Source organism: Patagioenas fasciata, chromosome 7 (assembly GCF_037038585.1).
Source record: "Patagioenas fasciata isolate bPatFas1 chromosome 7, bPatFas1.hap1, whole genome shotgun sequence".
NCBI classification, from domain to species: domain Eukaryota; kingdom Metazoa; phylum Chordata; class Aves; order Columbiformes; family Columbidae; genus Patagioenas; species Patagioenas fasciata.
The window spans coordinates 30,799,369-30,824,368 of record NC_092526.1 but is presented as its reverse complement, the minus strand read 5'-3'; positions in this window follow the sequence as shown (position 1 = coordinate 30,824,368).

Sequence of the window (25,000 nt, the reverse complement as noted above, 5' to 3'; positions counted from 1 at the left end):
CACAGAAAAATTTCAAAAAATAAAATAAAATAGCCAGTAAGATTTTATTTTAAGTAAGTATTTATGCTTTTACCTCTATAAGCACTAAACCCAGTATATATATGTCTTTGCATGAGTTTTCGCATGTGTCAGTCCTAGAGGGTAACAGAAGGCTTGGATATTATTCAGGTGAAAGACTGAAAACTCTGAAAACTGTTAAAACCACAAGGTTTACACTTGGCTAAGAGAAAACAGGAATTCAGCACTGACAAAGCCACTGCAAAAGAGGACACCCCTCTATAATCCGAATTTAGCACAGGCAATATACTTCAGTGTGCAAGGACATGTGGCTGTTTTAATCTCTATCCTTGAGCTGCTGTTGTCCAAAATGGCAATAAAAGTGACCTTCCCTGCCTTTTGCTTTTCATTATTGAAGGTGGGCAATGACAAAGCAAACTAAACAAGCCTTTAGAAATCATACCGTCAAATCCAGTAGGATGATTTCATTTGACACTTTTACGGGAATATGATTCAGAAAATACAACCACAGAGAACTAGGAAACATGAACAAAGTTAGGAGATACCATACAGTTTTAGTTTAGTTGCTTTTTTTCTTATTTTAAAATCTTTTCTTGGATGGGGCATAAGCAATGCCTATGTAGTCACATACGGCTGAGGTAGGTGATGATGCCAGTTGGATTCTTGATGGGCTACCAGTAGAAATCACAAGGATTAAGGCTTGAAGCACTGTGGACTGCTGCAATGTGATCAGTGACTAGTGGATGGTGATAAAATGCTGCAAATTACTGTGAGATTTATAATGGTTTTCTTCAAATACTCAAAGTTCAGACCTGGCAGTTGGTGTAAGGAGCAGATATCTGACTGCTCCTGTGATTTGAGACCAGTATGGTGATAAACAGTCTAACATGAAATGAGCAGCAATGGATTCAAACAGGGTTCAGGGCAGATATATACACAGTAACATATTATATGTGGGATGAGCAGCTTACTGAAGATTCAGAGCCTGAGTTCTGACGCTAAGGTATCAATCATGTGAGATTTGTATTGAGAGGTATTTGCTTTCTGCCTACAGATAAAAATCTCCTGTGAATTACTTGGGAGATTTGCATTTAAACTTGTTCTTCAGCCTAAATGAGAGTCACGGGCTTTTATTTTTGCTTTGTCATGAAAAGTATATTTAAAATACATTTGTATATACTTCACAAAAAGTATATTTGTCTATACTTTATATATGCTTATGTACATCAAATATAATCTGTTTGGGTACATAGGTAACTCCAGTGGTCTTGGTTGTTCAAAACATAATGAGATTTTGTGTGTGTGTGTGTTAAATCTGCTGTTTCTCTAAATATTCCATCTCTAACATGCACAGTTTCAAACCTCAGTTATTCTTCCAAGACTGTAATGTATTCAGATGGTATAAAGCATCATTTTTGGTGGATACTGAATCTGAACGTAAAGGAAAATTCAGATGTTTAATGTTTCTGTATCTGTGTACAACTATGGTATCAATATGCTGAAAATGTGGTAGGATTAAGCTTAGTTTTTTCTTTTGTTCAGAGCTATTTCTGCTTAGAACTGATAAAGTATTATCTTTCCATTCTATGCTTTTGCAATTCTTAAATTTTGTCTTTAAATCGTTATTTTTAGATTTTTAAAAATATATATTTTATCTCTGTACACATTAGAGTATTTGAAGCACAAGGCATTCTCTTAATGTATTCACCTGTGGAAAACAAGCTATTACATTACTAAACTTGCTGCAAAGAACACTGACATCCATGTTGGGGCAAAGATAAGAAAAATAATTTATTCTAAATTTTAAAAGCTACAGTAGACTTCATTGACATAAAATCTAGTAACTGACATTATTATATAATGGCAATTAAAAAGCACTATAAAGAATAAGGTCTGATTCACAGACTACCTAGAAGGTTAACTGTATGAGAAAAACGAATGTTCCATGAAGGAAAGATACCATGTAAATGGAAAAAGAGAATATTCCATGATTTTATATACAATCCTGGTGAACAGACAGCATAAACAGAGCTTTTGGAAAGCTATGGCAATTTGAAACTATGATGGAGAAATAGAGATGAGTGACAAAATGTATATATTTAACTTCTAGTCTTCAACCTAGTTCAGCACGATGGGTTAGGAAAGGCAAAAGCATAGAAAACTGTGTGGCTTATTTGATACAAAGATTTCTGTACCTCCTCTTCATCTTTCTCCTAGCACGTGTTTTTCTCACTGTCCTGATTTCCCTGTGTTCTTACACACATGATTAATGAATATGTAACTTTGAGCTCTTCAACTTTTTCTGCCATCTTCAGAGGTTTGTGAACTGAGCCATTCCAGGCATTCCCAAAGGATGTAGGCACTCCAAAGTCTTTTTCATATCTTTATGTAAAAATACTTCATCTCCCTTTTGTTGTTTTTCTTATCTAGTCTACTTCTGTTATTCACAGAGAAACTTTATCTGCTCATGTGCCCAAGAGGTGGTGGATTAATGTAATTTTTCTGCAGCTTCCAATTCCACTCCACTCCTATTATCTCTTTAAGGCCCTAAGGAGTTTTTACTTAATTCTTTTTTTTTTTTTTAATGTGTCGTGATCATTATCTTGACTTCATCCCATTAATTACTGCCACACATCTTTATTGAACCTTACAGTCTGAAAATGAAATGTAGAAAAACATTGTGGGCTTGATCACGAATGCGAATGTACTCAGTTAAATGAATCTTTCCATGTGATTTTTAGTGGATTTTCAATTAGGTGATGGTTCCCCTTTGAAACAATTAAAAAAAGTAGCTAGGCTTCCTGAAAAAAAGTTGTGATGTTATTTTCTGGATCAGTCCTGAAGTTCTTTGTTCCAGCAAATCCCTGGAGCTGGAAAACTAAAGGATTAGCTGACTGAAACTAATGGCATTAAATCAATTGCTGCAAGAATATATTTAGGCTGAGCATTAATAATAAGGGAGGCTGGATGGCATAATGATGGAGCACTGGCCTGGGATTTGGGAGGTCTGGACTGCATTCTTGGCTCAGCCAGTAACTTGCTGGGCGACCTCAGGAAAGTCACTTTACTTACTGCTGCCTTATTAAAAAGTTCCATGTGGAACGTGCTTAGAACTCTTTTGATGTTTAGTGTTATATCACCACTCTAACTATTGTAACCATGTAGGTGAAATCTATAAAATGTCAGCCAGAATGAAAGTGGTGACTGCCTGTGGTTAAAGAACATTTTATGGAAACTACTTGAGACTCCTGGCAAATCTGTATTTCCGAAATAATCTCATACAAGAAGTGGAAGAAATACGAAGTTGTCCAAAGCTTTTTTTTCAATCTTGCAAATAGCTCTTTACCGTGGTGAGAGTTGTTTAATAATGATATGTTGTGCAATGAAAGATAAAACTAGAAGGATGTATCAAGTGGGATTCTGCAGGAGTTTATCCTGATTATTGTAGCAGTCAGCCTTTTCATTAGGGCACAAAATAAGATGCACCAGGAAGGAATATAGAATATCAATGATGATGGAGAGCAGTGGTCTGTTTTGATAGTAATTTTGTTGATAGCCACTTCATACCATATTTTTTTAAATGGGTCAGAGTTTAAGTGTTTGTAAGAAGAACAGCTGCACGTTACCAGTGACAGAATGGCAGGATTTGGGGCTACGGCAGGAGAAGAAATCATCAGAGTGAACTAAGCAAGGTGTGATTTTTGAAATTGACTGGGTTTTCTCTCTCTTCACTAGGAAGCTAAGAATGAGGTGAATCAAATGGAGCCACCAATGGTTATTCTTGAGAAAGTGTGGAGGACTTATGAAGTCCCAGACCCTGGAAAAGGGCAAATGCAATCCTTATCTTTGAAAACAGGAACAATAGAGGATCAAAGAAATTAAAGACCAGTAAGCCTTCCCAAAAAATAAGGACTGAAGAAACAAATCATTTGTAAGGAAAAAAAACAACGAAACAACCCCAAACAAAAACAACCTAACAAAATGTGAAACAATGAAGATCTGTCAAAAGCAAATTATCTGAGGTTGAAACCAGCTTTTTCTATGGAAGAACAGAGCGGGTCTAGCAGAACTAGCCAGTGTTGTGTACTTTGTACTTTGTAAGCATAACATGGCAGCTCCAAAAGTAAACTGGGAACTGTCTGTAATTAAACTGCCCTGATGTTGGTACCAGACTGTCTGGAAAACCACATTTACAGAGAGATTATTAATGATTCAGTGCCAAACTATCAAGCAGGATCGTGTGTACTCTGGTTGCAGCAGTACTCAACATTTTCATCAATTACTTGGTTGATGAAACAAAGGCTATGCTTATTAAATATGCAGAAATGGAGTGGAGTTGAATAGAGATAAATATGAGGTGGCTGAACTCGTGCAATGATAACCAGCTGTGCTGGTTCAGAATAAGCTGGGTGACGGATCCACAGAGGAAGGTCTGGGGTCTTACTCAGCATCACTAGTGGAATCACTTATACCTTGTCAACATGTTGTGCAAACTACAAGCACCCACTGGGTGCACAAGAAGCAACATGCCCTGCAGGAGAAGCTAAGGCAGCCTGGTGAAATCCTGTGTCCATTTCAACACTAGGCTTCACGGAGGATGAGCCTGGAGAACAGCAAGTGTAAGGCAATGAGAAGGACTGCACTAGTGAAGATTTAATGAGCTGGTGTTTTTTCATTTATGGAAAAAAGAAGACAAAGGTGATACATTATAATTGCCTTCAAATTCAGAAGAGAATGCTGCAAAGACAGAGAATAATTTTTCTCCATGTCCAAGTGAATGAGACATGAAGTAATGAGCTAAACCCGAAGCAATCAATTTAGATTAGACATTAAAAAAAAGTTTCTAACAGTATGGGTAGTTTGGTGTGAGATTAGATTCTGTGCTCTCCCCAGACAATCTCCATAATTGGAGATTCTATAAGAACAGGTTAGACTAATGTCTGAGTGATCGCTGTAGAGTTGACTCAGCTCTAAAGCAGCCATACTGCCCACAATCCTGCTTCTCTTTGGGGAGGGAAGACAAGTTGGAACAGCTACCTAAAACAGCATTTGGGGCTTTCATTCCTGTCATTTTTATTTTTTCTTTTCTGGTGCATGTTCTGTATTCCACTTCTTTTGCTACCTCAGTGTAATTTATATCCAGCTAGTTGATGGTATTTTCATTAGAAGGGGAAGGTATATAAAAGTAGTGAGAAAAAAATATGAATGTTTGTAAAGTACTTTATGAACCTCAGCTAAAAGGCAGTATATAAGCACAAACAATACTATGGGAAAACAATTAATAAAGTAATAAACCAAATTGAATAGAAATGAAACAAAACCAAAACAAGAGCTATACACTGCACACAAACCCCATAAAATAGATATGAACCTTAAATAATAACAGCCCATTTTCAGGAGTGTTGTTTTTTGTTTTTTTTTTTTATTAAAAAACCCACAACAAGCTAATGAAGTATTTTTCATTTACCAAAGTTCAAACAATTAATCACAGAGCTGTGTAATCAAAAGTAAAGTTTATTTCTTATTACCTATTCATGTTGCAATCCTAGCATTTGAGATGATTACATACTATATATAAACACATACCTACTATGTAATCACTTAAAGTGGTGTGAACAGCATATAGGTAGTTCAAAATGAACACCATATGCACAGCACAAAACATTAATATCATTCCAGAGTATGTCACATCATGAGAAAGCCTAATCTGTTCCCAAAATGAGTTTGACTTCTTCATTAGTGAGATGAAGAAACTGATTACGGTGAACTATTTTCTTTTACATTAAACAAGGGATAATCTTATCCTCAAGATCTGTGTCTTTTTCCTTGAAGAAGATAATGGTTTTTTTAAAGCAGTTGCAACCAATCAGTCACACTTGAATCCCATGGCATTATTTTTATTGGTATTACTTAATCAGTTCATTTTAAGATGACCTATTCCACTTCATAGTAAATAAACAGGAATTTCCCATTTCTGAAATGGGAGTGGTTTCTTTGATACTTGTCCAGCACTCTATGGATAGTTAAAGAAGCAATAAACATGCAGAGGATTTAACTGAAAAAATTTTTAGTTGGAAAATCAATGAATAGCTCAAGTAACAGGGTTTGAAGGAAAAAGTGAAGGATCATAGCTTAAAATGAGCAAATTAATTAATCAGAAAGAAGGCAAACCAACAGTCAACTTTTGTTTGTTCACTAATGTTTACAGGATATATAAAAATACATAGTATTACAAACAGAAATCCTGTGAACAGCCTGTTCCTTTCCTTTCATAGCCAGGTTATTCAAATTTGCACTTTGTCTAACACGAATCCCGGCTGTAACTGGAGACAGTTCCAGATGCAGCAACTTAAGAAGGACATCAGAAGGGGGTCATAGAGGTACTTTATGTTATGAATTAATGAGAGTTAATAATGTATTCTAAATTTACAAGTCCTTTCATCTAAGGCTCTTGGAGCAATTTATAAACATTGCTGCACTGCTGCAACAGAAGAAACAGTTATTTCATATAATTCTCAGGAGTTTGTGAGTCCGACTGATGTGCTTTAGTAACTAGGCATCTAATGACCAAGTCACCTTAGAGGGAAAAAAAAAAAAGACTTCAACCTCAATTTTGATGAATTTATAAGCACTCGGGTGCTTTCAATGCCTCCCAATTTTCTTTATTTTGTTAAAGTAGATACAAGCACAGAGCACAAGGTTCTGTTCTCTCACCCACCTGGGAGCTGTTGGCACCATCAAAGCTTAAATCCCTGATGTGCCGAATGTCTTGATAAAATAATCAGTAGGAAATGGAGACATCTTGTACCTGCAGCATTTTACAGGATTTATATAGTCAGAATCAGGCCCAGAAATATGATGTAAAGGAAGTCACGTAACTGTGGCAGAGAATCGCAACTGTAACCATCCCTACGCTTTTACTGCAAAACTGTCTTCCTGCAGTCCCAGATTAATAAAATCCAGGGTAGGTCTGGAGAAAAACAACAAACTGATTAGCTTTTAAGGATAAGTGAAGAAAGCAAATACAAAACTTGGGCCATCTAGGCTTTTTCATGCAGAGAAACAACATTACTTGGAATACTAGACCATGGAAAAAGTCAAAAAGCAAAAGTAGCAGGTATTGTCAAGAAATAATATTGTTTGCAACAATATTGCAAAAGGAACTGAATAAAGGAGGAAAAGCCATAATAATTTACTTTGTTTTTTTAACCTTTGTTCATATATAAATAAATTACAAAGCGTAAGAGAAATTGTATTATTTTGGTGGAAAGAGGATCAGTCAAACCATTTTACTTTCTTTTGTTTTGTTTGTTTGTTTGTTTGTTAGATGCTTCCTGGAGGACTTGAAGAACTGTCAGAAGTGCCATGAGATTGTCTTTTGCCCTCTCATATGGGAGAAACAGGTCAGTTCTATGTGTTCATCAAAGAAAGTTTTAATATTTTCTTTTAAATGAAAGTTCATCTATAAGCCTGGCGGCTGTGGCCTAAAACAAAGGCAATGCCACCAGTGAATGCCAGGGGAGTGAAACCTGCAAAAGGAGAGGTCTGTCGGTATTTGGTGAAGGAAAAAAGAAGTAAGTTCAATGGGCAGATGTGGAGCAAGGTTGTATTACACATGTGGAAGTAATGACCAAACACAAGCCAGTTACAAAGCTGTCAAGACTAGGTTCAAGAGCCAGTGGCAAGCCAAGAGGGGCTGGTGGCGCGAAGGAGACCAAGATATAGGCAGTGGATGTGCTTCACAACACAAGATCTGTAGCAGTTTAAATTGTTTTACTGGTGAACTCTCCAAATTTAAGCCTGGATCTTACTGACATTTGGATCTCAGCAGTGAGGGCTCCATTTATGTTTTAGGACGACGGCACAGATACATACTCTGCACATAAAATTAGGATGGGAAATTTATGATCTTAGATCTGAGTGGTCAACCTGAGCCCTACACCAACAGCAGTTACAAGGTGCGTTTCTTCAACAGACATGATGTCACTTGAGGGAAGGAAAGGAGAATTGTCTCCTGAATGAAGCAGAATGACAATTCAAGGGACTGCTTCTTGAGACTGTATAGAACCATGGGTTGGGATCACCACTTGTTGGTTAAAATTTCTTCAAAGAATCATAGTCTCTCACTGAGTGAATGCAATGCATTGTCGGGGCACAGTTGGGTTCTCAGCTGATGCAGATGGGCAGAGAGGGTCCATGCTGTCTGGGGAAGCTTCCCAAGCGTCTGGGTTACTTACAGTGAAATATAGTAAGACTTCTTGGCAGTATTTGGTGTCGGGCACTGAGGTAGAGTACATCTTTTCAGAACTGATGGTTTTATGGTTTCAAATAGTTCACTGGGATGCAATTTGGCTGGTTCAACAGATCTTGGCTCAGGACTTCACTGCGTTACATCATGTTTGTACCAGTTCTTGCTTTTTGGCATTTAGTTGTAGTTTCTGCCCTCTATCCGGTAAAGGATAGCAGGAAATTGTGAAGATTTAAGTGACAATGAATCAGCATCGTTGTCTAGAGGCTTGAAAGTTGCTGACCACTGCCTCAAACAGGATAGTCTCTTCAAGAGACTGGCACCTTTAGGCAGAAGACCAGATTCAGGCTGTCATTTGTCCTGTGGGTTAGGGTGGAGATGACCCACGCACTGTTCAGGGAGAAATGTGGGGCAAGGGCTTTGGGACTTCAGCATTTCCCGATTTGTCTGGTTGTGAGTCTGAGTACTTCATCTTGATTCTGACACAGAGGTTGGTGAATTTCTTTATGGTCCCCTGTAATAATCTATAAATGAGAATAAAATAATCTCAAATGGCTCTGTTTTTTTACTGTCAGCTGAAAGAATTGGAATTAAATGTCTTAGCTAACACCTCTTCTGGACTTGATTTATGCAGAGAACACAACCAAAATTGATCAAGTATGACTGTTAATCTATTCTTCTGATCTTAGAACCAAATCCAAGACCCACAATTATCTATTAGTATAAATGAAAAATGGGGGGATACACTGGGATTTCTTAAACTAAGATGCTATTTACCTGCATATTCCTTTTGACTCAAATAACGCCTAAGCTCAAAAAAATGGGCATCTGTGCTTAATATATCTAAGTTAACTACATCACCATCCCTCTGGTGACAGTTCTACAGTTAAAATGTCTTTGTTGGGTGCTCAGATCTGAGAATGGGACCTGCATGTTTCCCCCGGCCAGTACATTACACTGCTTTCTTCCCCCTACACAAACAACTGGAATAGGCTGCCCAAGGGGCTTGTGGAGTCTCCTACTCGGGACACATTCAAAACTCACCTGGACACATTCCTGTGTAGCCTCATCTAAGTGTTCCTGCTCCGGCAAGGGGACTGGACTAGATGATCTTTTGAGGTCCCTTCCAATCTCTAACATTCTGTGATTCTGTGAATATGAGAAATAATGTGGCATCGCGATTTTTGGTGAAAGGCCTTTGGTTTCTTTGCTTGGTTTAGGACATTAAAATTGAGGAAAATTTAACATTAGAACCAGGCTGAGCACCTTCCTAGCGCATCACAGAAATGTCCTGTCTCAGACAGTTTTGAGCTCATTGATTTATGGGAGAGATTTTAGGCTTAACTCACCTCTCAAATGTACCATCAATTAATATGAAACCTGATGATCAGCAGGCTCCTGCCCTATAACTTTAAGTGTATATCCCTTGTCTGTGCTCCACCTCTACTGAAGAACAGCATGGGAACTGCCAAGCACCGCGTCCAAACTCCTGGTCTGCAAAGCACACGTGTTAGCACGGGCAGCAGTCACTCCTAATAAGAGTTTGCACTGCTGTGCACCTTGAGGCCCTCTTTTTGAAGCATCTAACATCAGCCTTCTGTAGCTGACCCTTGCTGTATTTAACTAGTATCTTTTGTTTCAGCAGCTTCTCTGCTAATCTCACACTTGTGGTAAATTGTTGTTGACGAGGTGAGACCCTTTGTGCAGCCGAGTGCTGCAGAGGACCGATAGCTTAAATGAAAATGACAGCACTTCAGTGAAGCCTAACGTAAATTCTTTGACAGAATATAGATTCACAAAGAGAACTAATTCTTGCTGCTGTCATAAACCATTGCTTTTTTCAGATGTTGGTACCATATGGCACCATTGTGAATGGAGGAATTATGAGTACCATCTACCGGTAACTGTGTTTAAGATAAAAAACAGAGGGCGTTTTATTTCCTTAGAGTGGATCTTAAGAGAAAAAAAAAGTATATGATCATCTTTCAAACATGCACTAGTCAGTGCCACACTTATGACAGCTCTCCAGTTGCATTGGCAGGGAAGGAGCCTCAAGAATGAAATCCAGGGTAAAGCCTATTTGTTCCCTCCAGCCCATAGATGATACTTTACTTTTCAGGCCTGCCTTGCAATAAGAGAAAGCTCAGATATTCTGCTCTTCACACCTCTTCTTTTCTTACTAGGAAAACTGCATTAGGATAAAGTGCTACAGGAGAGTAGCAAGAGCACCACATCTGAGTGCTAGAAATAGAGAGTCCTGACAGAGGACTTGTGTACCTGAGAGAATTCAGGATAGATGGAGCTGTGTCAACATTACAAAGGAACTGAGAATTATAAAATGATTAAAAATTATTTTACTCTGTTGGAAATTAAAGCAAGCAGTAGGAAAAATGTACTGACAGGGAAGTCTGATACTTCATTAAAACCTTTTCTGCCCTGTGAGCACTCCTCACCACCTCGAGGCTCTGCCCCTGGGCTCCCTCGATTTGGCCTCTGAGCTGTTCTGGATCTCCAAGCATGGTATGGCATGGGGTTCTGGAGCACTGGTGGGGTCCCATCCTCAGGAATAAACACCTGGGAGAAGCTGGGAATTTTCCCACTGGGAGGTGGAGGAGGAGGGAGAGGCTGCGGGAAACACAATCCAGCTCTGTTTTCCTTCTGACTGAGGAATTGTCAGAGAAACTGTTGATCTTCACAAAGCATTTACCTGAGATCGTGGGAGAGACTGCATTTTCAGGTAGCTGAGATGGTCTGTTGCCTGGCTCCCAACTGCTATGAAGAACACGCCGTGACTGCCGTGATGTCTGTGTGGATCCACAGAGAACACCTGCCCTGGGACAAGATGTGGAGCAGGAGGAGAAATCACTTGTGCTGGCTTTGCTCTAGGTATTCAGCCTTTACTATCTATTGATGAGAAAACAAAAAAGCACATGTTGGTCAGACTGGATAGAGTAATGCCACTGGAATTTGTCAATCTGCAGGGAGCCTTAACAGAGAAGTTGAGAGACTGGTCATGCTATTTCCACTTTTTTTTTTTTTTTTTTTTTTTAAAAAAAGCAGAATCGTCATAGTAAGATTATTGGCAGGTCGTGACTCCCTCCTGCTCAGGGAGCTCCGGAGTGTGCTTAGCTTTCTGACATACGCTTGTAAATTGTAGTTCTTGTTCCATGCACTGGTGCTGCTGCTCCTGCAGCACTTAAACAGCTGGTGAAAATTGTCCTAGTTTCAGCAGCTGATAATCAGCCACTCTCTTTGGGGCAAGACATCTAGCTGATGGAGAAAAACAAAACGCTCCTTTTCTCCTTTCCCACAGCCACTCGTGGCATTAGGTGAGGTTTGTACAAAGGGTTAAAACAGTGAGCGGAACTGTGTAAGTTGTTCTTGATGCACTAAATATTAGCTCATAGCTCAGGGAGCAGTAATGTAATTTTTCTTGCTCTTTGTCTCAAGCTCTGCTACATTATGCCATCATCCAGTGCAAGATGTGCTCAGTTTCCTCGTGCGCAAGATCAAGTTGATTATTACATAAAACTGAAAGACTTAAGGGATCAGCTGAAAGGCATCGCAGCAAACACAGCGGTGCAGGAGGTGCAGTACACGTTTGACTTGCAACTTGCACAAGGTATAGTGGTTGTTTTTTTAGTCTTTTCTTAAAATGCAGTGCTATGTACAACACAATGAACCGCTTCCTAAGCAAAAAGAAATCAAGAATTTAAGGGGAGGGAAGAGACATGCCATCTTCTCTAAATTACGTGGCATAGAATTACAGGTTCCACTCTCTTTTTAGTATAGTCTTAATTATCTAAGGAGAGCAAAGTGATCTTTAAAATGCGTGGCTGTTTTTTCACGTGTTCTCTGATAAAAGCACTCTTTGATCGTTTTTGTTCTGAATATTAATACTTGAGGTCTTCTCTTTGAGCAGAGGATGCTAAGAAGATGGCTGTTAAAGAAGAAAAATACGATCCAGGTTACAAAACAGCATACGGAGGAGCTTACTGTGACCGTGCGCCACATGGAAGCAAGCAGTGCCATTTCTCTTCAAATGGAACTGGTAAAGTTCCGTGCTTGGGGCGTTCCTCCTGCAAACCATTACTCCTGGTTAAAAAATAGAGGAAAGATGGAAACTGCAAATATTTTTTTTTTTTTTTGGTGTGTAATTGTTTAGGGGTTGTTTTGGGAGGTTAGGGGGCTTTTTGTTAGTGGATCATCTGTGTTTTTAGTTTTAGTGATATCGGTTGCATTTTTTTACCTGTATTTCATTTTGTTTGTTTGTTTGTTTTCGCAGCAATCGATCCACAATGGGATCATCCCACTGTGAAGGGTCATTCTTTGGTGAAGTTCCTAACGGACAAGGGATGACCCAGTCCTTTGCAGACCAGATTCCAGAGTTGGGTGCTGGTTTGTCACAGGAAGAAGAGGGAAGCAGCGCTTAAGAGCCGTTTCTTCTTGGCCATCCATACATGCTGCTCATTCCCCATGCTGTGCGCATTGGTGTACAGGCATTTCAGGGATGCCACATCCTGTGAGGAGGGTAAAATGCCTGGAAATTCAGACACATAGTTTCACATCTTGTAGGAGATGAGACTGGAGATTTATAGTGTAAGTTATCAATTGAGGAAAGAGGTAGCAGTGGTTGCTTCTCCTGCTGTTTTGTGAGACCTAATCTCACACTTCAGTCTCTGAGAGCAGTCTGGTTTGTTCCAGATCAACCAAAATATTTTGCAGGCAAATGACCTTTTTGCTTAAATGGGGAAAATGGATGAAATATATTTGGTTCAGATTGAACTGATTTAATTTCTGGTTCATTTTTAGGAACTAACCTTGTGGTATCAAGGACAAAAGATTAAGCAATGTGGCCAAGACGGTTACACTGTAGTTACGATTCATGCCTGATACACGTGAATTGGTATCAAATGCTGGTTTGACAAATGAAGCATTAAGTGACTGGAAGCCTTTCTAGTGACTTTCTGAGCCATTAATCGCATGTGCCGTGGGCATGTATGGGTTTCCTAATGTGTGAGGAGTTGGCTTGGTTCCTCGTCCCTGATTTTTTCGGTCCATAATGAAATTAGAGATATAAGAAAAGAGCATGAGAAGGTATTTTTGAATATCAGAAAATACAACCTCAGCAGAAAGCCCTTCTGGGACTATTTATTTATGTATAGTTAAGGTCTGCACCCTTTACGTGTTACGTGGTGACTGCTGGTAGGGGTAAAAGAAATATACATAATGCAGTAGTGCACAGTTCGTACAAGCAGATGTGCTGCAAATTAAACCATGAAATACAGTATTTCTTCACACTATTCTCAGTGGTATGCTGGAAATATATGGTTTCCTAAATTATATCTTGGCATCTCCAATAGGTACATTATTAGATATTTCATATAGAACATCATTGGCTGTGCAAAAACCAGCACGTATCCTTATGAATGCAGCTTCAGTGAACTTTTTTCTAAAAAACCCATAGTTTTATGCTACATTATTTTCTATTTATTTTCAGTTTTCAGTATAAATAATAATAAACATTGTTTTCATTCATATAACTTTCATTAGATCTCTTGTTCAGACAAACAAGCCAGCTTTATCGGAACAGGAGTAAAGAAATAAAAATAAATAATACTTCATTCTTGTAAATGCACTGGTTAGCTTATGTATAATACCTTCAGCAGGTTTTGGTAGAAGGAAAGGAGGTGATACATTTGCCTGCGGATTTTTTTCGCAGACTGAATTTTTTCTATTTTCATTTAAGAAGAGTTTCACAAAATGTTTTATTTCTATTCTTTTGCCCAGTATTGATTTAAGAACAGAAAGGCTAGTTACAAAATAAATGCAAATGGTTGGGGGAAAAAAAGTATCCTAATGTGCTGCCAAAGAACTAAAATGCATTATCGAGTGATAAATGAAGTAGATTTTTTGATCTCTGTCTCTCTTCCCTATCTCCCTCATCACAATTAACTACTTTTGAAACATGCCCTGAAGACAAAATGTATTATTACACTTTATGGGCCAAAACAGCCTCAGATACCTGCCTGGTGAGATGTTTCACCCAGGAGCAGAAGTGATCACTTTGGCAGGACATCATCTCAAATCATCAATCAGACCCACTTCCCATGACTTCCCTTTTGAGTTGTCCAAAGACACAGTTCTATCAGTTACTACATCTCTATCAGTTACTACATCCACTACATTTTACTTACAACTGAGTGGAGGTAAACTTCTCTAAATCAAAATTTAAATTCTCTTCCTGCTTTTATTTTTCCATTTTAACACAGAATTAGAACATATAATTACAGAAATGCTCATGGCTGTCTACAACCCTCTATCTCCCTCTCAGAATACCACCACAGGACATGAGAAGGATCAAATGAAATATTTTTACATGTGGTACTTCTGTATCCTACCAAAATAAAATGAAAATATTATTTCTGACAAAGATTATTTAATCATGCTTTACATTTGAGTGTGCCTAACTGATCTCTTTTTCTCCAATATAATGGAAAACAGAACCATAAATTTAGTAAACCTTTTTTCCTATTCCATTAAAAACTGCAGGTAGGATAATCCAGATTTAGTTCATAATCTGTAAAACTACTAACAGCAAAGTGATGTCTATTTCTACGTTGTTCATCACTTGTTGAGTAGTTGCATAGATTCTATGAGGCCAATGCAACCTTTCCTTCTATCTTTTCTTTTCTATTTAAAACCAGCCTTTTTACAATAGTGGGCTTTTTCCTTAGAAAATAACTGTCTTTGTTCCATGTACGTGTTTGCACAGCCATCACTCCTGCACTGGAGTAGATATGAAATTGTTCATAGTTCAGTGAAAAGCTATTTTAAAATCATTCCTGGTTCCACAGATGCTACAAACATCCATTTTGATCAGTTAAAAAACCATGGTTGCTTTAACTGAAAGCAGTGTCTGGGATGATTTTGTTTTGATTGTTCAACTCTGTTGGTGTTGAAAATAGGTATGTCAGCATTGGAAAGAGATGGTCCTAAGGCACTCAGATTTTTTTAATAGCAAGCAAAATTCTCATTAACAGGCAATTTTAAAAAGCAGTAACATTCATTTTTTGGACTATTAAGCATATAGAGTGTTTATATTTCCAGCAAAGAATGAACTAATGGAAAATAAAATTCTGTCATGCACTAGTGCCACAGCATTGCAACATAATGTATGTGAGGCTGATTACAATTCAGCCTTTCAACAGGATTATACATGATCAAGGCTCTGGAGTGAGAACTATGTAACTGAAATGATGGAAAACAATTTTAATGTTTGTCTTCTTTATTTTTTCTTTCAAATCAAAGCTTATTTCTTATTAATGATGTGTTAAACTAAAAAAAGCCAACTGTGGGTCTATATACCTTCCTAATTACAAGTAGATGTGTTTGTATTTGGTGTCACATCCATTCAACACAGTCAGCTCAGGTTTTTTGCCTTAGGTACGCGTTGCTGTTAGGATTAACCCATATCAGCCTAAAAAGACCTTCCATTTTTTAACGTCCAAGTAGCAGATCAGGACCACGTCCCGGAAAGGCAAAATGCTGCTCTTCAAAGCCAAGTCCCAGCAAGTAGGAGAGGACTTCTCCACTGAGAAGGAGGGCTGGACTTGACCTTCCACACTCACGTTCTGCAACCCCTGACTTCTGAGAGAGTGATAATTCGCTCTGGAAGGCCTGGTACCTGAAGGAGTTCTCCATCACTATCGGTGCAGCTGAAACCGTCAAACATCTCCCATAGGACTCTTTCAGATATTAACTTAACAATTTTAAATCACTAAAATGTCTTCTGCATTTTTATGTCCATGGGCATAGTGCCAATTGTTGAACAAAATTCTGTACTTTTGAAAAATCTATTAAGGAGATAATATGGAACCTCTTATTTAATCAATCGTTAATTGGTATCAAAAAAATCCCTAGGAAATCAAGAGCAGTTTTTTGGTTTTGATACAGACCTCATGAAAACAATCCCACTCTCTTGCTTTCGCTAGGATGTAGGATAAATTTACTATCTCTGTAGCAATGTTCAATACCTACTAATGTTCTGGATGGCCTGGTATGCAATGGTGGTTAATGTTTTGAACAAAACCAAGGAGCTGCACCAGGGTCAGAATACATTCCTTTCTGTGACTACTTTCATAATCGCATTAATTATTTCAACCAACTAAACTCACATTTCACTTGCTGCTGCTTTATCTCCTGCCAAAGCTTGCAACGAGGAAATGTCAACTCATCTGTGCGCTCCCTGTCTCTCAGTTTAACATTGCAGACCCAGAAGTGCAGAGGTTCTTTCCGACCTCGCAGGTGCCGTGGTAAGCTCCTGCTGCCGAGCAGCCCATCCTTCTGAGACACCACGGCCAGGAGAAGTGTCACCACACATCGCACGTACGGCTTGGCTCTGCAGAATTAACGCACTGTCAGCTTTCTGCCTTTCCTCAGTGTCACTAATCTTGCACATATGCTTTTGCACAACCGGCAGATGTGGATGAGGAAAGACATGGAATCAAACACAGTAGGAAATCTGCTTGCAAGTGGTATTAATAGAAAGAATACATACAGGAACAAAGTTAAGTAACTTCACTTCCTTGAAGAGACAATACTGCTGCTAGGAAAAGTTTCAAAAGCAAAATACACGGTGTTAGAGGCATGAAAAATTAGCGTTCCTTTCCTATCCCTGCTTCCCACCCTGCCTCCAGTTTCATCACCATTTTGATGGAGGCAAATACAAAGAATTTTGGCCATGATCTCTATTAATCGGGTTGTCTGTCCTTTTAGAAACAGATACTTTATTTAAAAAAAAAAAAATTCCCATGTAAGAAAGTTATGTTTTGTTGGTGGCCCCCAAGTCTTCCTAAAAATAAACTTATGCTATACATAGCTACCCAAAAGTAAAGAAGAAAAGGACTTCTGTTTTAGAACTGTTATCAAATATCTCAAAAATCTCTTGCTGTTGGAGTGCTTTAGATGCCAATTAACAAGAAATTATGCTTAAACTTCTGGAGTAAAGAAACAAATTCTCTAACACTTCAAAGGAGTTGGCTGATGTCAAAGACAGTTTGAACTGCACTCAACCCATGTATTTCCCTGGCTTCTGGATCTCTTTCTTTGGAAATCATTATGTAAAGTGTTGAACTACCAACTTTTGACATTGTTGCAAAATACCTCCATAGCACTTTGAAACTCTGTATAAGCTTCCAGCCTATCGATATACATCACTTAGAAAGAGCAGACTTTGTTGTATTCTCTTGAGGTTTTTTAGTGAGACTGCCCTCGAGGCAACTTAACAACATCTGCTGTGGACACATGAAATCCTTTTCCCACTGAAAAGTCAGCTTGACACTTGGTTTTATGGAGCCAAGGTGTCAGACTTGTTCAGTGGAGTCAGGCACAGCTTGGACAATTAACAGTGTAAAAATCAGTGAGTCAACTTACTTTTGGTATGAGAAAAGTGAGAGAATCAGACACAGAAATTAATGCCACAATTTTAAATATACATAATAAGAACTCTGGCACTCAATGTTGTTGCAGCAACATAGAATTTATGGCTAATCAAGCCATAAACCCCAAAGTGGCATGCATCAGCCTGCCAGCCCTTGTAACACACACTTACTTTTAAAAATGCATTCAAATTTGTCCTCATTTCTTTTTTTCTGAAGAGCCCCCAGATCCCAATTATACTGTTCAGTGAACATCTATATAAAACAAGCAATTTTTCTAGCCCGAGAAAGGCAACATTATTCAGCAGGCTTTTTTTCAATTTCTTGTGTAGTAACAGTGAAATGTTACATAGGAGTGCTGGTATCGCTTATTTTCCTTGCTTTTTACTTTCCTTAAAAAATTTGTTACGTTTGTGAACTTCCTTACTTAAAATTAGTAACAATTCTAGGTTAATGACTGTTTGCTAATTTAGAAACTAGTGAAGTGGAAGAACATCCCACTTCTCTCTGTGCTTTCATCTACCAGTTCTGTTCTTTTTCTGTTCTGGCTCCACAGTTTGAAGATCCACCTACAAGTCCAGTAAGACCAGTGCAATTATGTTGTACTAACAACCTTCCTCTGAAGCACATAACAGGAAAATACAGGGTGTTTCAAAAAGATGGACCCAATTTGAAATCACTATATCACTGTGAGAGGCATTTGGGACAAATTCAGCTATTGTCTTGATGTTGTCTGTACAGCAAGCGGAGGGAACATACTTGAGAACCCATTAAACCATTTATAATTTTTTGTGTAATTGTAACCATGTTGCCATCGTGAAATATGGCACTTTGGTCCATCTTTTTGAAACACCCTGTACAGTTTAGGACAGGCTTACGATGGAGCCACTCCGGAAATTTGGTCCTACTACTGCCAATAGCAAATCACGCTCTGGAACTGGTCTATGACCTTGATTGCATTAGGAGCTACTTCTGGTTTTAGGCAAATCTGAAAAAAAACAAATCTTTGGGAGATATATATATATATATATATATTTTTTTTTTAATACTAATTACTATTTTAAAAAAACCTGATTACTATGAGTTACAGTATGAACAGAATGGAAAGAAACTGAATTTAGGAGGGAAAGGACTTTTTAGAGGGAGATCAGCTCTTAGCAGCTCTGTCATGACTGCAGGATGCCCATGAACTTGAGAAACATCTCCATTTTAATTAAGCCCATTTTCTTCTCCAAACAAAACCTTTTCTCCCCATCACATAACAGAAGCTACAGCCAGTCTGCCTTCTGTGTTCCAGTTTCTCCTTTTGAGTACTTGTTTGGGTGCCCTTGTGCCATAGTACCTTTTGCCTTTGTGCTGGTCATACTGGTCAGCAGCATTCTTAGCCATATAAACAAGGAGACAGAAAATCACTTGGTAGTTTCTTAGGTCTGAGACCTTCACCAACAAGGAAATTTAAAGATCGAGTAGTGTTTTCCTGTGCTGTAATACAGTGTTTCGTTCTGCTGTCAATCAGAGCTACTCTTTGGTGTTTCCATTCACAAGGCACTATTCAGTCTTCAGCATACCCTGATTTTTACCTGGCTTCGTATTTCACAGAATTTATCCGAAGGCCAACAGATTGAATGGTTATAGGTCTTTATGGTAAGAAAGGGTGTTACCAAAGTCAGACTGCAAGCACTGTACCAAGTGGAAAAAAGCAGCACTGGAAACCTGTTCCCTTATGGATGTTCCAGCTGAGAGATAGTCACAATTATTTTAGGAGGGAAAACATCACACACTAAATACAACTAATTATTTGGATCATTTTCTGCTTTGGACAGATTGTGGCAATCTCACATAAACACTGGCAGCAAGTGTTAGGTCAGTCTGATTTTTGACCCAGATCTGATTATTTTGCAGCACATACAACTGTGCTTCCAGTGGAAGATTCCCCCATGTAAAGTTTCTAAACATGGTAAATAAAGCCATCTGTTAGGGAAGCTGGATTTTTAAATTATACGCCCTGTTAACCACAGTTTTGCACATGGAACTGTTCATGCCTAAAGATACAACTGTACGCTTTTTGAAAAAGAGTTCTGGTCTCCTGATTTTACACATTTCAGATATCAGATGTCTAAAATAACCTTTCTTCTTCTTACATTTACTTGTATCAGACTGATTTCAATCTTCTCCCTTTCCACTGACCTCTTGTGTTTGTTTCCACTTCTTACTTTCTCTTGATCTCTGTTATAAATACAAATGCAATAAATGTTTTATTAAAAGTTTATTCAATGAAACTGGCTAGTATTTGAAAATATAAATATGTGTTATATATAGTAAAATAATAAAAATATGTTATATGAAAGAGATTTCATCAGTCTCTAGTCCAATGTAAGCATCTCTTTTTCAGTGGAGAAGAGTGAGAAGCACTTAAAAGAAGTAAGAGAGGATTTCTATTATAGGAATGTATATGACTTTTTCTAGACCTTTCAAAGAAACGTTAAAGAAAAACATTTTTCCCCATTGAAAACTGAACGTGAAGACCCTATTTGTTTACCTAACTTGTTGAGTCAGCTATTTCCAGGGCTATTCTTGTGCTCTCTGCACTCTTTTTGGTCACAAAGAGTATGAAAAGTAGTTCTGGTTAGAAAAGAGTGGAGCGAATAGAAATTTATGCTGCAAGTTAGTATATAGAAGGAACACTATGTGCAGTTTCATCAACCACTTTATCAGTTATGGAGTCCATATGGGTTACTTTAATACTGCTTAATATTTGTCCTCTTTTTATTCTTACGAGAACAGATATAACAGATCAGACACTGACATCTCCTTAAGGAAACTGGGGCACCATCTGGATTCATGCCAGCTAAGATTCTGCTCAGCTGGTTCACTTTCTGTCTAAGCCCTAGAAAAGTTAAAAAAAATACATGGAGTTTAACTTCCCAATTCTTTTGCATGGTTTATTATTTGTGGAACAATGGTGCAGGATTTTCTATGCCAGTGTGTAAACCAACACAGGCTCATCACAAGAAACAACCAAAGGCCATGAATGCAATTTTGAAGTGCAAATTTATTTCAGTTACAAGGTCAGTAAAACAATTAGTGTGATGTTGTGCTTTTTCTACACCCCAGCTGCAGTCGCTTAAGGATATTTACAATTAGCCTCCTCACCATTCTTGCGCAAGTTGACTGCAAGGCTTCATAGGTCTTGGTCATTTTGGGATTATGAACTCGTATCAGTCATGTGATTTGCAAACATGAGGTTAAATTTGTGGAAGAGTAGTGTGGATAACACTTCAATATAAGTATACATTTAAATAATATCTGTATATTGTTAATGTAGAAGAACTGTAATTTTCAGCATTTCAGTATGATTGAAACCTTTGCTTTGATGACTTTAAAGTGTCAAGTGTCTGTGGAATTGGACAACACATATAGAACATCTTGACTATCTTTTAGTAAAGGCTTCTATGTTTACCCTGAGACTTCTGTGTTAGAAGTATCAAACACCCTAATCGAAGTTGGACAGCCTAATTAATATTTTTTTAATAGTTACTGTTTTCATAATGCACATTGCTTTGAAGATAAAGAATACACCATTGTTTCTTGGAGCTTATTTGAATAGCCAGTTATCCTTGTTGTTAAAAATTTGTAGTTGCTATCAATGCTTACGTTATGTAAACCTTCACTTCATATCACATCTATTACTGAAAATACTGTTTTATATAGAAAATTAGAAACTGGAAAAGCTACAAGAAATAATGAAGAAAAGGACTGAAAGAGACCTGAGGCGAGGCTTAGCTCTTGCTGAATCTCAGAAATGGCAAGAACCAAACCAGCACTTTTCTTTTGAACCAAGCAAGTTCAAACATTTCTAAATGTTTTGACCAGGTGAATTAAAAAGTCACAAATCAGTATCTTTACAATGGATTGGTTTATATTGCAGCTACCCTCACTGAACTCTATTTTAACAAAAAGATTATTTCAGGATGAAATACACATTTTTTGTTGCAGTCTAAAAACTTGTCTCGAATCATTTCAGAGAGGGCAGATAAAAAAATAACTCAATGTATTGACAGAAAATACAAGCAAATGTCCTGATTTAGTCAGATATAAATAAATTGTTAAAATGCAGACATAGAAAAATGGCTAAATTATTTGCCTGCTCCAATTTTTATTCCTTCTCATATTCTTTTCCTAAGTTTGCTTTTTCTTGCTAAAGGCTTAATCCTGCTCCTTTTAAAACAGTACATTACCCCCAAGATCAAATAAGATCCTGAGGGAAGCATTTAAAAAGAAGCAAAATTGAGATATTTATGCTTCTTGCTGTTTGGCAACTAACTCAAATGTCTAAATTAGGCTAACTGTTTCTCTCAGTTTACCATATGGCTAATAGAGAGAGGACATTCCAGTAGGCAATCCAAAATGCTAAACTAAGTTTTTGAACATATAAATATCAGCTGATGCCAAACAATACACCATTGTGCCATATGGACAGCTAATCAAGACCTGCTAAGAATTTACTATGCTGGGTCTTGACAAAGAAAGTATTTCTAATTTGATATAAGTCAACCCAACCATTTCTAGGAATTTAGTACTATTAAAAAAAAAAAAAATGCGTACACTGAAAATCTATACAGCGGCCATTTGCTAAGTGATTACTATGGTCTCCATTCTGTTTTGTGGTTGTTTTTTTTTTTTTTCCCCCACATGTTTTTTTGTACAAGATTTTATTAACAAATAATTTATCCCATGCATGAGAGACTAGAGGCATCTCAGCAAAAATGTCTCATTTCCATAGAGCTGACATGATCGAGATTTAGATTATCTGTTTCTTTTTCCTTTTTTGGCTCCTCTTTGTTTCAAAGTCACCAATAAGTTTAGACTACTACTGAGCTTTTTGATGAAAGATGAAATCTTGTCCTCTGGGTCATTTTCAGCTCTCTTTTGCTCACCATGGACCCTGGAAGCTGTCCAGTGGCCATTCAGAGTGCAGATTTACCTTCTTCTTCCTTTTAATAAAAATGTGTAGTAAAAGGGGCAAGAATGGTAGCTCACCATTCTATACAAGCTGTTAAACTGAAGGCTTTTGTTTGCACACTTGCATCAGGAAACCAATTAGGCCCATAGGCCTTTGGCTTTGTATATATTTAAAGTACTTTCTTTTCCCTTTTTCAGTCTTCTCATCTTTTCTTGTGACAAGTTGCAGCACTCTTCTGAACTGCTTCATGGCAAATATGCTGCAAAACCAGCACAGTGACTCAAAAAATAAAATGAATACATCATTTATTAAACTTTATAATGATGTGCTCATTGGAAAACAGATTTACTCCCACTGGAATCAGCTTTCTAAGTACTAGGAATATAGTTATAGTGCAAGATAGAAGAGTTGAAGTTTAGTAGGTTTAACTGTTTCCTTTTCCCTACAGGGCAATAATGAACTTATTGTTGTTTCTTTATGTACTCTTGACCACAGTGGTCAAAGATCTAAAGCTCTGAAATGGAACTGCAAGCAAATAATGGTCTTCAGGCAATTGTTAAACAGTTTGCAGCACTGATTACTGCTGCAGATACTCAAGTTCTTGGAAATAATGTAAAACCGCATATAGGCCTAAGTGGAGATTTTCTAGGGAGAGGACAGCTGGAAAGGGTTTTTAACCTCTCCCTTTCCTATTTTTGTGTCATGGTGCTGAAAGCTTCCACCATGTTTCAAAAGCTCTGTTGCTTCTCTCGTACCTCCCAGTTACATGTGCCAATGGAGCGGGAATAAACTGGTGCATGACACAACAGGCAGGTGAACGGGTGCGTCTCCCTGCTCATATCTACCTGTGTCATCTTGGGAGGTGAAGGGCTGTACCCATTTTGAAGGAATAGTTTCATCTAACACATCTTTCACCATCAAAAGCACTTTTCTTTATCAACAGCCAATCCATTTTGAGAACATCTTTTGAAATAGAATAGAATAGAATAGAATAGAATAGAATAGAATAGAATAGAATAGAATAGAATAGAATAGAATAGAATAGAGGGAGAAACCAAACCAGCAGCTGAATTATTGTTTCTGCTTTGGATAGATACATGAAAATCTTTGAAAAACTTGGTTGAAGTATTCGTGAAACCCATGTCACACTAAACATTCAACTGGGCATGGCTAACTCTCACTTGCCAAGCTGCTGGACATTCGCACCAGCAAATGAACCATCTCAGTAGACGTTTACTTAAGATTTGCGGAGCTGTGTTATTTTCAGTTTAAGTAGGCTTTTTTCTTTGGGATTTCCTAACATTTTAAAACTGCACAAGAATGAGGTCTGTTTCTCACTTCACAAACTGTGTGAACGTACTTTAAGGCTTCTTGTCTCTCACCCTTAAGGCAAGACCTAGTTTTGCATAATTTACACATTTTTATAATTCAGAAACTTCCTGGATGATACTCCATCATGGTGTTCAGCTCTTTTGTTATTAAGATAGCTTGCTACTATTCGATGAAAACATCAACAAAATCCAATCACAATGGATGGTCATCACTAACTCACTGGAAAATGCATTCCAGAAAAAAAGTCATCACTGTAACAAAAATAAATTACTATGGGTGTTAACAGTGAGAATGCAGACAAGGCAAGGATAAAGAATTAGAGGGAAAAAAAAGTTCCATGGTGTACTATTACTTATTAGAAATATTTTGGTACATATTTCAGGAGTCCAAGCTCAAACACAGAAAAATATTAAAGCCAGCATTAGCTATAAATCTAATTTAGCAGAATTTGTTGATTTAAAGAATAGCTGATGATATAACTTCTGATTTTCCTTTATCGTACCATTATGTGATATCACTTCACCTGATTTTAAATGTAATGCTTATTAAAAATGGAAGATATATCATACATGAAACATATATATATGTCTGTGTTCCATGTGAGCATTTTAACTTTGCTTTGTGGTCACATATAAACACAGCAATATGTATATTGTTCCTGTCCTCCCACTAAATGGATCTGTTCTGTTCTTTCACCCATATGTATTCACATCTGCCATAGTGGGCGGTAACCGGTTTAGAAACGGAGAACAGATTCTTGGAGTAAATTCTGATCTCCTTTACACGAGTCAGTAATGGAGTTCCCAGTCCTCCATGCTGAAAATCCATTGTAATTGCTATTTCTACCCCCCTTCCTCAATCAGTATTTATTATAGCTGGATAATTCATATAATAGAGTTTCTAGGTATTTGCACAGAGACAGAGGTGAAGCTCCTGTAGCATTATATGAGATGCATGGAGAAATGTGAAATATTTTTACTTTTAAAATATTGTCTTTTG